This window comes from Hylobates moloch, unplaced genomic scaffold (assembly GCF_009828535.3).
Source record: "Hylobates moloch isolate HMO894 unplaced genomic scaffold, HMol_V3 SCAFFOLD_19, whole genome shotgun sequence".
Classification (NCBI taxonomy): domain Eukaryota; kingdom Metazoa; phylum Chordata; class Mammalia; order Primates; family Hylobatidae; genus Hylobates; species Hylobates moloch.
The window spans coordinates 5797941-5810598 of NW_026652294.1; positions in this window are offsets into that span (position 1 = coordinate 5797941).

Here is a 12658-nt window from a genome sequence, read left to right on the forward strand (position 1 = left end):
AGGGTAGAGGAAGATCTGGAGACAGTAAAAAAGACATAGGTTTATTGAGGGGACTTTCACAAAGGTGTAGTGGCTGTGGCTGGACATGAGAAGCACTACCATTTGTAAAAAGCATGCAGCTTCTATAAATTTTCACCTAGCATCCCTGACCAGTTACCGGTGGAAGGTATCTGAGTTCCCGGTGGTGAATCCATACACACCTGTAACAACCTCAATTCTTGCCTCCTCAGAAGAAAGAATTTGACTGAGGGTCATAAGGCAGAAACCAGACAGAGGCAAGTTGCAGAGTAGGAGTAAAAGTTTATTAAAAAGCAGGCCGGGGCCGGGCATGGTGGCTCATGCCTGTAATCCCAGCACTTTGGGAGGCTGAGCCAGGTGGATCACCTGAGATCAGGAGTTCAAGATCAGCCTGGCCAACATGGTGAAAACATGTCTCTACTAAAAATACAAAAATTAGCTGGGTGTGATGGTGAGCGCCTGTAATCTCAGCTACTCAGGAGGCTGAGGCAGGAGAATCTTTTGAACCTGGGAGGTGGAGGTTGCAGTGAGCTGAGACTGAGCTACTGCACTCCAGCCTGGGCTATAGAGTGAGATAGTATCTAAAAAAAAAAAAAGTTTATTATAAAACTTTAGAACAGCAAGTAAAGGAGGAAAGGAAAGAAGGAAAGTACAACTTGGAAGAGGGCCAAGTGGTCGACCTGAGAAACCAAGTGCCCAGCTTGACCTCTTGACTCAGGGTTTCATAGGTTGGCATCCTTCCGGGATCTTGCCACTCCTGATTCCTTAGCTTGGAGCTCCGAAGACACATTCTTCTTAGACCATAAAGTCATTCTTTTTTTTTTTTAATTTTATTTTTTTGAGAAGGAGTCTTGCTCTTTCGCCCAGGCCGGACTGCAGTGGCACTATCTGGGCTCACTGCAAGCTCTGCCTCCCGGGTTCACGCCATTTTCCTGCCTCAGCCTCCTGAGTAGCTGGGATTACAGGTGCCCGCCACTGCGCCCGGCTAATTTTTTGTATTTTTAGTAGAGACGGGGATTCACCGTGTTAGCCAAGATGGTCTCGATCTCCTGACCTCGTGATTCGCCCGCCTCGGTCTCCCAAAGTGCTGGGATTACAGGCATGAGCCACCGCGCCCGGCTGACCATAAAGTCATTCCAAGGGTACACATCAGTTACGGCTGTCGGGTGCCTCTGCCATACAGAGGGGTCTCTCTGGTCCTAGGAACCTGGACTGGACACAGTTGTTTGTACGATTACTCCCCCACCCCTTTTTTCATGCTCGCCACATCCACCTTCTGAGAATGGACCTTAATACTGGAAGGAGTCCCCAGCGCAGTGAAAATAAATACATTCTAGGAACTGACAAGGCCTAAGGGCTGTTTCCCCAATGTTTATGCTTTTTTTCTTGTTTTCTTTCTTTAAAATTTTACTTGTATATTCCTTTAGTGAAATGCTTACATGCTTAAATTAGGATACAGTTCACTGTTTATGAGGCAGCTTTAGGCCAAATTTAACAAAAGTAAGAAAAAGTAGGATGCAAAGTTTATACAGTATGTAAAAATCAGTAATTCAGGATGGGCTTAGTGGCCACACCTGTAATCCCAGCACTTTGGGAGGTGGAGGCAGGAGGATGACTTGAGCCCAGGAGTTTGTGACCAGCCTGGACAATATAACGAGACCGCTGTCTCTACATAAAATACAAAACAAAACAAAAATAGCTATGTGGAGTGGCACACACCTATAGTCCCAGCTACATGAGAGGCTGAGGCAGGAGAATTGATGAAGCCCGGGAAGCAGAGGTTGTAGTGAGCCGAGATTGTGCCACTGCACTCCAGCCCAGGTGACAGAGCGAGACCCCATCTCAAAAAAAAAAAAAAAAAAGACTAAAGGGTACCAGAGAAGATGCCTTCCTTTTCCTTTTTCTTTCTTTCTTTCTTTTTTTTATTTTATTTTGATTTTTTTTTTGAGAGTCGCGCTCTGTTGTCCAGGCTGGAGTGCAATGGCCTGATCTCAGCTCACTGCAACCTCTGCTTCCCGAGCTTCATCAATCCTCCTGCCTCAGCCTCTCATGTACCTGGACTATAGGTGTGTGCCACCTGGTGCAAGCAGTTCTCCTCCATCAGCCTCCCGAGTAGCTGGGATTACAGGCACCCACCACCATGCCTGGCTAATTTTTGTATTTTTAGTAAAGACAAGGTTTCACCATGTTAACCAGGCTGGCCTCGAACTCCTGACCTCAGGTGATCCGCCTGCCTCGGCCTCCCAAAGTGCTGTGATTACAGGCATGAGCCATCGCGCCTGGTGAATTCAAATATTTTTTACGTTTACAGTTGGCTAAGAAAGCAAAGCTTTATCTAAAACCTTGGGGTCAGCAGAAGGGATGTTAAGTTTTCACCTGTGAGTGTGATTCCCTCCAAGCCCCTCAGGAAGAAATTTAGAACAAAGAACTCCAGTCAGAGTTCAGTCCTCGGTTCACCCTCATCTGAGGTCGACGTGAAAGCTGTCGCCATTTTTCATCCGGTGGAGGTCTGCGCTTCCGAGAAACAACTTAGGGACATTTGTCAAGATGTTATCTTTACTTTCTATAGGGGATCAAATATCTTATGGCTCTAACCGACTTGGGTAGCTGTTGTTCTGAGCTATTATTACCTTTTTCTTGTTTTTGTTTGTTTGTTTGTTTTTGAGACGGAGTCTTGCTCTGTTGCCCAGGCTGGAGAGCAATGGCCCTATCTAAGCCCACTACACCCTCCGCCTCCCGGGTTCAAGCAATCCTCCTGCCTCAGCCTCCCAAGTAGCTGGGATTACAGGCATCCATCACCACACCCAGCTAATTTTTGTATTTTTAGTAGAGATGGAGTTTCACCATGTTAGCCAGGCTGATCTCGAACTCCTGACCTCAGTTGATCTATCTGTCTCGACCTCCCAAAGTGCTGGGATTACAGGTGTGAGCCACTGAACCCAGCCAATTATTACCTTCTTCTTATCAAGTTGCTCATTTACTTCTCAAGATAGCTAGGTGCCCGGAATTTCCCTCAAAAGGTAATATGGTTTGGGTATATGCCCTCCAAATCTCATGTTGAGATGTGATTTCCAGCCAGGTGCAGTGGCTCACACCTGTAATCCCAGCACTTTGGGAGGCTGAGATGGGCAGATCACTTGAGGTCAGGAGTTCAAGACTAGCCTGGCCAATATGGCGAAACCTTAATTCTACTAAAAAAAAAAAGACAGGCCGGATGTGGTGGCTCATGCCTGTAATCCCAGCACTTTGGGAGGCCAAGGCGGATGGATCACAAGGTCAGGAGGTCGAGATCATCCTGGCTAGCACAGTGAAACTCTGTCTCTACTGAAAATACAAAAAATTAGCCAGGTGTGGTGGCAGGCGCCTGCAGTCCCAGCTACTTAGGAGGCTGAGGCAGGAGAATGGCGTGAATCTGGGAGGCGGAGCTTGCAGTGAGCCGAGATGGTGCCACTGCACTCCAGCCTAGGTGACAGAGCAAGACTCTGTCTCAAAAAAAAAAAAAAAAATACAAAAATTAGCCGGGCGTGGTGGTGTGCATCTGTAGTCCTAGCTACTCAGGAGGCTGAGGTAGGAAAATTGCTCGAAGCTGGGAGGCAGAGGCTGCAGTGAGATGAGATCGCACCACTGCACTGCAGCCTAGGCGACAGAGCAAGACTCTGTCTCAAAAAAAAAAAAAAAACAAAGAGATGTCATTCTCAGTATTGGGGGTGAGGCCTGGTGGCAAGTGATGGGATCATGGGGGCGGATCCCTCATGGACAGTTTAGCAACATCCCCTTGGTGATGAGTGAGCTCCCACTCAGGTAGTTCCCATGAGATCTGGTTGTTCATAAGAGTGCAGCGCCTCCCCGTTCTCTCTCTCACTCCCTCTCTCGCCATGTGACATGCTGGATCCCCTTTTGCCTTTGTGAAAGGAAAATAAATCTTGAGAAATCACTAAGCCAAAGGGAAAAGTCAAGCTGAGAGCTGCATCAGGCAAAGGTAGGATAGGCATGAAGGGGGCAGAGAGGGCTCTCCCCCCGCCCACTAGAAATGTCAGCAGATGGTTTGGCAATCATCACATTGCCTCTCTAAAAGGGATAAATTGGCCGGGCGTAGCACCTTGTGAGGCCGAGGTGGGCAGATCACTTGACGTTAGGAAATCGAGACCGGCCTCGCCAACATGATGAAACCCCGTCTCCACTAAAAATACAAAAATATTAGCTGGGCATGGTGGTGCGTGCTTGTAGTCCTAGTTGCTCAGGAAGCTGAGGCAGGAGAATTGCTTGAACCCAGTAGGTGAAGGTTACAGTGATATTGCACCACTGCACTGAAGCCTGGGTGACAGAGCCAGATTCTGTCTCGAAAAAAAAAAAAAGTGACAAATTGGCAGCTGGCACCAGGAAAAGGCCATTGCCTGCTGGTCCACACCTGTTGCATTAAAGTGTGAATTGAATGCAGGCACCTGGGAGAGGCAAAAAGGGGCTTCTGATAAAATGTCAGGTATTGGATGAGTGAGTCCAGGCATGTGCAGTAAGAGACAAAATGGGGAGTATGATCTTCCGGGGGCACTCCACCAGAAAAGGGAAGAAAGCCTCAGATGGGTGTGCACACAAGTTTGTAAACACATGGTGGGTGCTCACCTGCCCGCTGTGGCAGCCCACCCTAAAGGAAGGAACATGGGAAAGAGGCCAGCCTATAAAGTCCTAGGGTCAAGGTTAAACACTGCACTTGACCTTGGTGCCCTCTTGGATCTCTTCCAAGCGTACTTTCCTCTCCTTTCTTTCCTATTCTAAAGCCTTTTAAATAAACTTACACTCCAGGGCTTAGCATGGTGGCTCATGCCTGTAATCCCAGCACTTTGAGAAGCCAAGGCAGGTGGATCACTTGAGGTCAGGAATTCAAGACCAGCCTGGGCAACATGGCAAAACATTGTCTCTACTAAAAATACAAAAATTAGGCAGGGCACGGTGGCTCATGCCTGTAATCCCAGCACTTTGGGAGGATGAGGCAGGCGGATCACCTGAGGTCGGGAGTTTGAGACCAGCGTGACCAATATGGAGAAACCCTGTCTCTACTAAAAATACAAAACTAACCGGGCATGGTGGCGCATGCCTGTAATCCCAGCTGCTCGAGAGGCTGAGGCAGGAGAAGCGCTTGAACCCGGGAGGTGGAGGTTGCAGTGAGCCGAGATCGTGCCATTGCACTCCAGCCTGGGCAACAAGAGTGAACTCCGTCTCAAAAAAAATAAAATAAAATAAAAATAAAAATACAAAAATTAGCCAGGTCTGGTGGCACATGTTTATAGTTCCAACTACTAGGGAGACTGAGGTAGTAGAATCACTTGAACCCAGTGGGTGGAGGTTGCAGTGAGCTGAGACAGTGCCACTGCACTCCAGCCTAGGCAACAAATTTTTTTTTTTTTTTTTTTTTTTGAGATGGAGTCTCGCTCTGTCCCCAGGCTGGAGTGCAGTGGCACAATCTCGGCTCACTGCAAGCTCCGCCTCCCAGGTTCACGCCATTCTCCTGCCTCAGCCTCCTGAGTGGCTGGGACTACAGGCGCCTGCCACCATGCCCGGCTAATTTTTTTTTTTTGTATTTTTAGTAGAGACGGGGTTTCACCGTGTTAGCCAGGATGATCTCGATTTCCTGACCTCGTGATCCTCCTGCCTCGGCCTCCCAAAGTGCTGGGATTACAGGCGTGAGCCACCGTGCCCAGCCTAAAATTTTTTAAATATATAAGCAAACAAGCTAACTTCCATTCCTGCTCTGAAACTTACCTCGGTCTCTTTTTCTGCCTTACACACCTCAGTTGAATTCTTTCCTGAGGAGGCAAAAATTGAGGTCACTGCAGACCCATACAGATTCACTGCCTGGAACACTGATACCTTCCACCGGTATCAAAGCTGCCTCATATTTTATTCCTAAATAAGATAGCTACAAAGATTTTTTTTTTAAAAAGCTACATATGCCAGGTGTGGTGGCTCACGCCTGTAATCCCAGCACTTTGAGAGGCTAAGGTGGGCGGATCGCTTAAAGTCAGAAGTTCCAGGCTAGGCTGGCCAACCTGGTGAGACCCTGCCTCTACTACAAAAACAAAAATTAGCCAGATGTGGTGGTGTGTGCCTGTAATCCCAGCTACTAGGGAGGCTGAGAAAGGAGAATCGCTTGAACCTAGGAGGTGGAGGTTACAGTGAGTCATCATGCCAGGTTTTGTAATGTGTTTCCCGTCTTTATAACATTAGGGTCTGATGGACTTAGACATCCCAGTTCCCAGGATCAGGGTAAGCAGAATACTTTCTTTTCTTTTTTTAATTTTTTTTTTTTTTTGGCTGGGCGTAGTGGCTCACACCTGAAATCTCACTTTGGGAGGCTGAGGTGGGTGGACTGCTTGACCTCAGAAGTTCGAAACCAGTCTAGGCAACATAGTAAAACCCCATCTCTACAAAAAATACAAAAATTAGCCAGGCATGGTGGCACATACCTATAGTCCCAGCTGCTCAGTGGGCTGACGTGGGAGGATCACTTGAGCATGAGAGGTTGAGGCTGCAGTGAGCTGTCATTGTACCACTGCACTCCAGCCTGGGGGACAGAGCAAGACCCTGTCTCAAAAAAAAAGTGGGTAGTAGAGGAGAAACAATGTTTGGAGGCTGGGCGTGGTGGCTCATGCCTGTAATCCCAGCATTTTGGGAGGCTGAGGCGGGAGGATCACCTGAGGTCAGGAGTTCAAGACTAACCTGGCCAACATGGCGAAACCCCAGCTCTACTAAAAATATGGAAAATTAGCCAGGCATGGCAGCACGTACCTGTAATCCCAGCTACTCAGGAGGCTGAGGCAGGGAAATCGCTTGAACCCCACAGGCTGAGGTGGCAGTGAACTGAGATTGCACCACTGCACTCTAGCCTGAATGACCGAGCAAGACTCTGTCTCAAAAAAAAAAAAAGAAAGAAAGGAAAGAAAGAAAAGAAAAGAAAAAGAGAAAAAAGAAATAATGCTGGATATGTATGGACCCAGAAGCTAACGTGTATAAAGTATTTCCAGTCATCAGAGAAGTACAATTGTAAGCATATAATTCCATAATTCCATTCTTGTTGATACCTAGTCATAATGTCTCATCCATCCTAACAGAATGGCCTCAATCATTTGGTGTATGCAATCTCACACATAGAGTTTTGTTTTGTTTGCTTGTTTTAGAGACAGGGATGTGCTCTGGCACCCAGGCTGGAGTGCAGTGGCACAATCATAGCTCACCGCAGCCGCCAACTCCTGGGCTCAAGCAACCCTCCTGTCACAGCCTCCTGAGAAGCTGGACACAGGCATGGACTACCACACCCAGGTAACTTTTTAAAAATAGAGTTTGAATTTTTATGATAATTTTGTGCAGTAGAAGTTATTACAATTTTTGTGTTTGTAGGGTACAAACCTGTGCCAGTACTATAAACAATAATAATATATTTTCATGAAGTCACAGCCCAATGTATCAGTTCACTTCTTTTTTTTTTTTTTTTTTGAGACGGAGTCCCACTTTGTCTCCCAGGCTGGAGTGCAATGGTGCAATCTCGGCTTACTGCAACCTCCGCCTCCTGGATTCAAGCGATTCTCCTGTCTCAGCCTCCCAAGTAGCTGGGATTACAGGCACACGACACCACACACGGCTAATTTTTGTATTTTTAGTAGAGACCATGTTTCACTATGTTGGCCAGGCTGGTCTCGAACTCCTGACCTCCAGTGATCTGCCTGCCTCAGCCTCCCAAAGTGCTGGGATTACAGGCATAAGCCACTGTGCCCAGCCTTCAGTTCACATCTTAGCACACCAGGAAGGCTATGTGGTTCTACAGCAAATAGACTAAAGAAATGCTTCAGTAATAAATCTCCCACATATATTCATCAATATATCAATGTGTGTTGAGAAAGAATAATTTGACTACATAATTATGTAGTTTAGTACCAATGTAGCAGCTTTTTGAGACAGGGTCTCACTCTGCTGCCCAGGCTGGAGTGCAATGGTACCATCATAGCTCACTGCAGCCTTGACCTCCTGGGCTCAAGTGACTCTCCTGCAGCAGCCACCAGAGCAGCTGGGACCACAAGTGCACACCATCATGCCTAGCTAATTTTTCTATTTTTAGTAGAGACGGGGTTTCACCATGTTGGCCAGGCTGGTCTCGAACTCCTGACCTCAAGTGATCCACCCACTTCAGCCTCCCAAAGTGCTGGGATTACAGGTGTGGGCCACTGCACCTGACCTATTTTTGTTATTATTATTATTATTTTTTTTTTTTTTTTTTTTTGGAGACAGGATCTCATTCTGTTTCCCAGGCTGGAGTACAGTGGCACCATCACATCTCCCTGCAGCCTCGACCTTCTAGGCTCAAGTGATCCTCCCATCTCAGCCTCCCAGGTAGCTGGGACCACAAGCATGTACCACCATGCTCTGCTCATTTTTAAAATTTTTGGTGGCATTTTGGGGTCTCACTATGTTGTTCAGGCTGGTCTCAAACTCTTTGGCTCAAATGATACTCCCACCTCGGCCTCCCAAAGTGCTAGAATTAAAGGCTTGAGCCACCATGCCCGGTCTCCTGGTGCACTTGAAATGTAATTTTAAACTCCGCACAGTGGCCAACAAGGCTTTGTGTGACCCAGCCCCTGCTCAATTCTTACTCTCATTCACCGTTCTCCAAACATTCAAGCCACTTTCTGTTCCTCAAAAGCCCTTTCCTGCCTTAGAGACTTCGCACCTGTAGCTCCTACAATTTCTCCTTCTTTATCATTGAAGCCTCAACTCAAATGTCGCATCCTCAGTGAACTCCCATCTGCCCCCTTTTTAAATTATGATAACTAACCATGGAAGTTCAGCAAATATTTCTTTCTCCCTCTTTTTAGACATGAAGTGGAATTGCATGTCTTTGACCTTGTCATGTGAGGGGTGACCATGTGACTTTTTTGGTCCATAAAATGTAAAGAGCAATTTTTTCTTTTTTTGAGAGAGAGAGGGGGTCTCACTCTGTCACCCAGGCTGGAGTGTAGTGGCACGGTCTCGGCTCACTGCAACCTCTGCCTCCCAGGCTCAAGGAATCCTCCCAACTCAGCCTCCCAAATAGCTAAGACTACAGGCGAATGCCACTGAGCCGGGGCAATTTTTTGTAGATACGGGTTTTTGCCATGTTGGCTAGGCTGCTCTTGAACTCCTGAGCTCAAGTGATCTGACCGCCTGGGCCTCCCGAAGTGCCTGGATTACAGGTGTGAGCCACCACACCCAGCCTTAAACACCAAAAATCAAAAAATTTTAAGGCGGAATCTCAGTCTGTCACCCAGGCTGGAGTGCAATAGTATGATCTCGGCTCACTGCAACCTCTGCCTCCCAGGTTCAAGCAATTCTCCTGCCTCAGTCTCCCAAGTAGCTGGGACTACAGGTGTATGCCACCACATCCAGCTAATTTTTTTATTTTTAGCAGAGATGGGGTTTCACCACATTGGCCAAGCTGATCTTGAATTCCTGACCTCAGGTGATCCACCCACCTCGGCCTCTCAAAAGTGCTGAGATTACAGAAGTGAGCCACCGCGTCCAGCAAGCAGCAACATTTTTAAGAGCCAATGCCTGATTTTCTGCATCCCTTTTTCCTGTCTTGGTGATCAGGGAAGCATGTGTTGAAATTGAGCACCTCTCAGCCAGGATCCCTGAGCAGCTTATGGAAATCAAAGCCCCCTTTCCAACCGGTGATGGATGTGTAGGATGAATGAGAAATAAACCTTTATTGAGTCAAAAGACTGAGGTTTTGGAGTTGTTTGTTACTGCAGCTTAATTAGCCTGTCCTGACTGATACACTATGTGCCAGACCCTCATCTGGGGGCTCTACCCATATTATCTCATCTACTTCTCACAACATCCGAATAAAGTAGCTTGTCTGCTTATAAAGGAATAGCTGAGGTTGAGGCTGGACCATTTGTCTTTTTTGTCAAAAAGAGACTTGTTTGGCTCATGGTTCTGCAGGCTATACTAGAAGCATGGCCCCAGCATCTGCTTCTGCTGCAGGCTTGGAAGCTTCCACTCATGGCAGAGGCAAAGGAGAGCTGTGTGCAGATCACATGGCAAAGGAGGAAGCGAGAGAGCAGAGGTGCCAAGCTCTTCCAACAACCAGTTCTTAGGTAACTAAGAGTGACAACTGGCCAAGTGTGGTGACTCACATCTGTAATCCCAGCACTTTGGGAGGCCGAGGCAGGGGGATCACTTGAGGTCAGGAGTTCGAGATCAGCCTGGCCAACATGGCAAAACTCCATCTCTACTAAAAATACAAAAATCAGCCAGGCGTGATGGCAGGTGCCTATAATCCCAGCTACTTGGGAGACTGAGGCAGAATTGCTTGAACCCGGGAGGTGGAGGTTGCAGTGAGCTGAGATCGCACCACTGCACTCAAGCCTGGGCCACAGAGCCAGACTGTCTCAAAAAATTTTGAAAAAGCTGGGCGCAGTGGCTCATGCCTGTAATTTCAGCACTTTGGGAGGCTGAAGCAGGTGGATCGCCTGAGGTCAGGAGTTAAAGACTAGACTGATTAACATGGTGAAACCCTCTCTCTACTAAAAATACAAAAATTAGCTGGGCGTGGTGGTGGGTGCCTGTAATTCCAGCTACTCGGTCGGCTGAGGCAGGAGAATCGCTTGAACCCCAGAGGTGGAGGTTGTGGTGAGCTGAGATCGCATCATTGCAGTGCAGCCTGTGCAACAAGAGCAAAACTTCATCTCAAAAAAAAAAAAAAAGAAAAGAAAAAGAAGGAAAGCAAGTATTTTGTAGTCAGGCTCTCACTATGTTGCCTAGTCTGGCCTTGAACTGCTGGCCTCAAGCAATCCTCCCAGCTCAGCCTCCCAAAGTGTTGAGATTATAGGCATGAGCCACCATGCCTGGCCTCAAAGACTTTCAAATTTATGTCTGAAGAGTCATGGGTTTTATTATACACTCATATATTGCGAGAAAAGAGAACTGCCAATTTTCATACTCTGGGTATATATGAATGAAATGTATAGTTTTTATTTTACTTACTTTATTTTTATTTTATTTTATTGTTGAGATGGAGTCTCGCTCTGTCACCAAGGCCGAAGTGCAATGGTGCCATCTCGGCTCACTGCAACCTCTGCCTCCTGGGTTGAAGCGATTCTCCTGCCTCAGCCTCCTGAGTAGCTGGGACTACAGCCACGTGCCACCACAACTGGCTAATTTTTTGTATTTTTGGTAGAGACAGGGTTTCACTGTGTTAGCCTGGGTGGTCTCGATCTCCAGACCTCATGATCCACCCTCGTTGGCCTCCCAAAGTGCTGGGATTACAGGTGTGAGCCACTGCGCCCAGCCAGATTTTTTTTAATAGAGATGGGGTGTTGCTATATTGACCAGGCTTGTCTCAAACTCCTGGCCTCAAGTGATCCTCCCATCTCTGCCTCTCAAAGTGCTAAGATGACAGGTGTGAGCCACCATGCTCTATCAGGAAATCTGCCCCGATATTCACGTAGGTTCTTTTCTATTTTTCCTAAGCATCGGCCGGCTTGAGAAATAAAGGGACAGAGTACAAAAGAGAGAAATTTTAAAGCCGGGCATCCGGAGGAGACATCACATGTTGGTAGGTTCCATGATGCCCCACAAGCTGCAAAAACCAGCAAGTTTTTATTAGGGAGTTTCAAAACAGGAGGGAGTGTGTGAATAGGTGTGAGTCACAGACATCAAGAACTTTACAAGGTAATAGAATATCACAAGGCAAATGGAGGCAGAGCGAGATAACAGGACCACAGGACCGAGGCGAAATTAAAATTGCTAATGAAGTTTCGAGCACCATTGTCATTGATAACATCTTATTAGGAGACAGGGTTTTTGAGATCAACTGGTCTGACCAAAATTTATTAGGTGGGAATTTCCTCTTCTTAATAAGCCTGGGAGTGCTATGGGAGACTGGGGTCTATTTCACCCCTGCAGCCTCATCCATAAGAGGCAGGCACACCTGGGTGGGGGGGGGGGGGGCTGTTTATAAGCCTATACCTCCAGGCACGTGTTCTCTTTCCCAGGGATGTTCCATGCTGAGAAAAAGAATTCAGTGATATTTCTCCCATTTGCTCTTGAAAGAAGAGAAATATGGCTCTGTTCCACCCGGCTCACTGGTAGTCAGAGTTTAAGGTTATCTCTCTTATTCCCTGAACAATTGCTGTTATCCTGTTCTTTTTTCAATGTGTCCACATTTCATATGGCTCAAACACACATGCTATACAATTTGTGCAGTTAATGCAATTATTACAGGGTCCTGAGGCGACATACATCCTACTCAGCTGACAGGATTAAGAGATTAAAGACAAACGGCCGGGCGCAATGGCTCACGCTTGTAATCCCAGCACTTTGGGAGGCCGAGGCGGGCGGATCACGAGGTCAGGAGATTGAGACCACGGTGAAACCCCGTCTCTACTAAAAAATACAAAAAATTAGTCAGCGTGGTGGCGGGCGCCTGTAGTCCCAGCTACTCGGAGAGGCTGAGGCAGGAGAATGGCGTGAACCCGGGAGGCGGAGCTTGCAGTGAGCCGAGATTGCGCCACTGAACTCCAGCCTGGGCGACAGAGCAAGACTCCGTCTCAAAAAAAAAAAGAGATTAAAGACAAGCATAGGAAATCACAAGGGTGTTGATTGGGGAAGT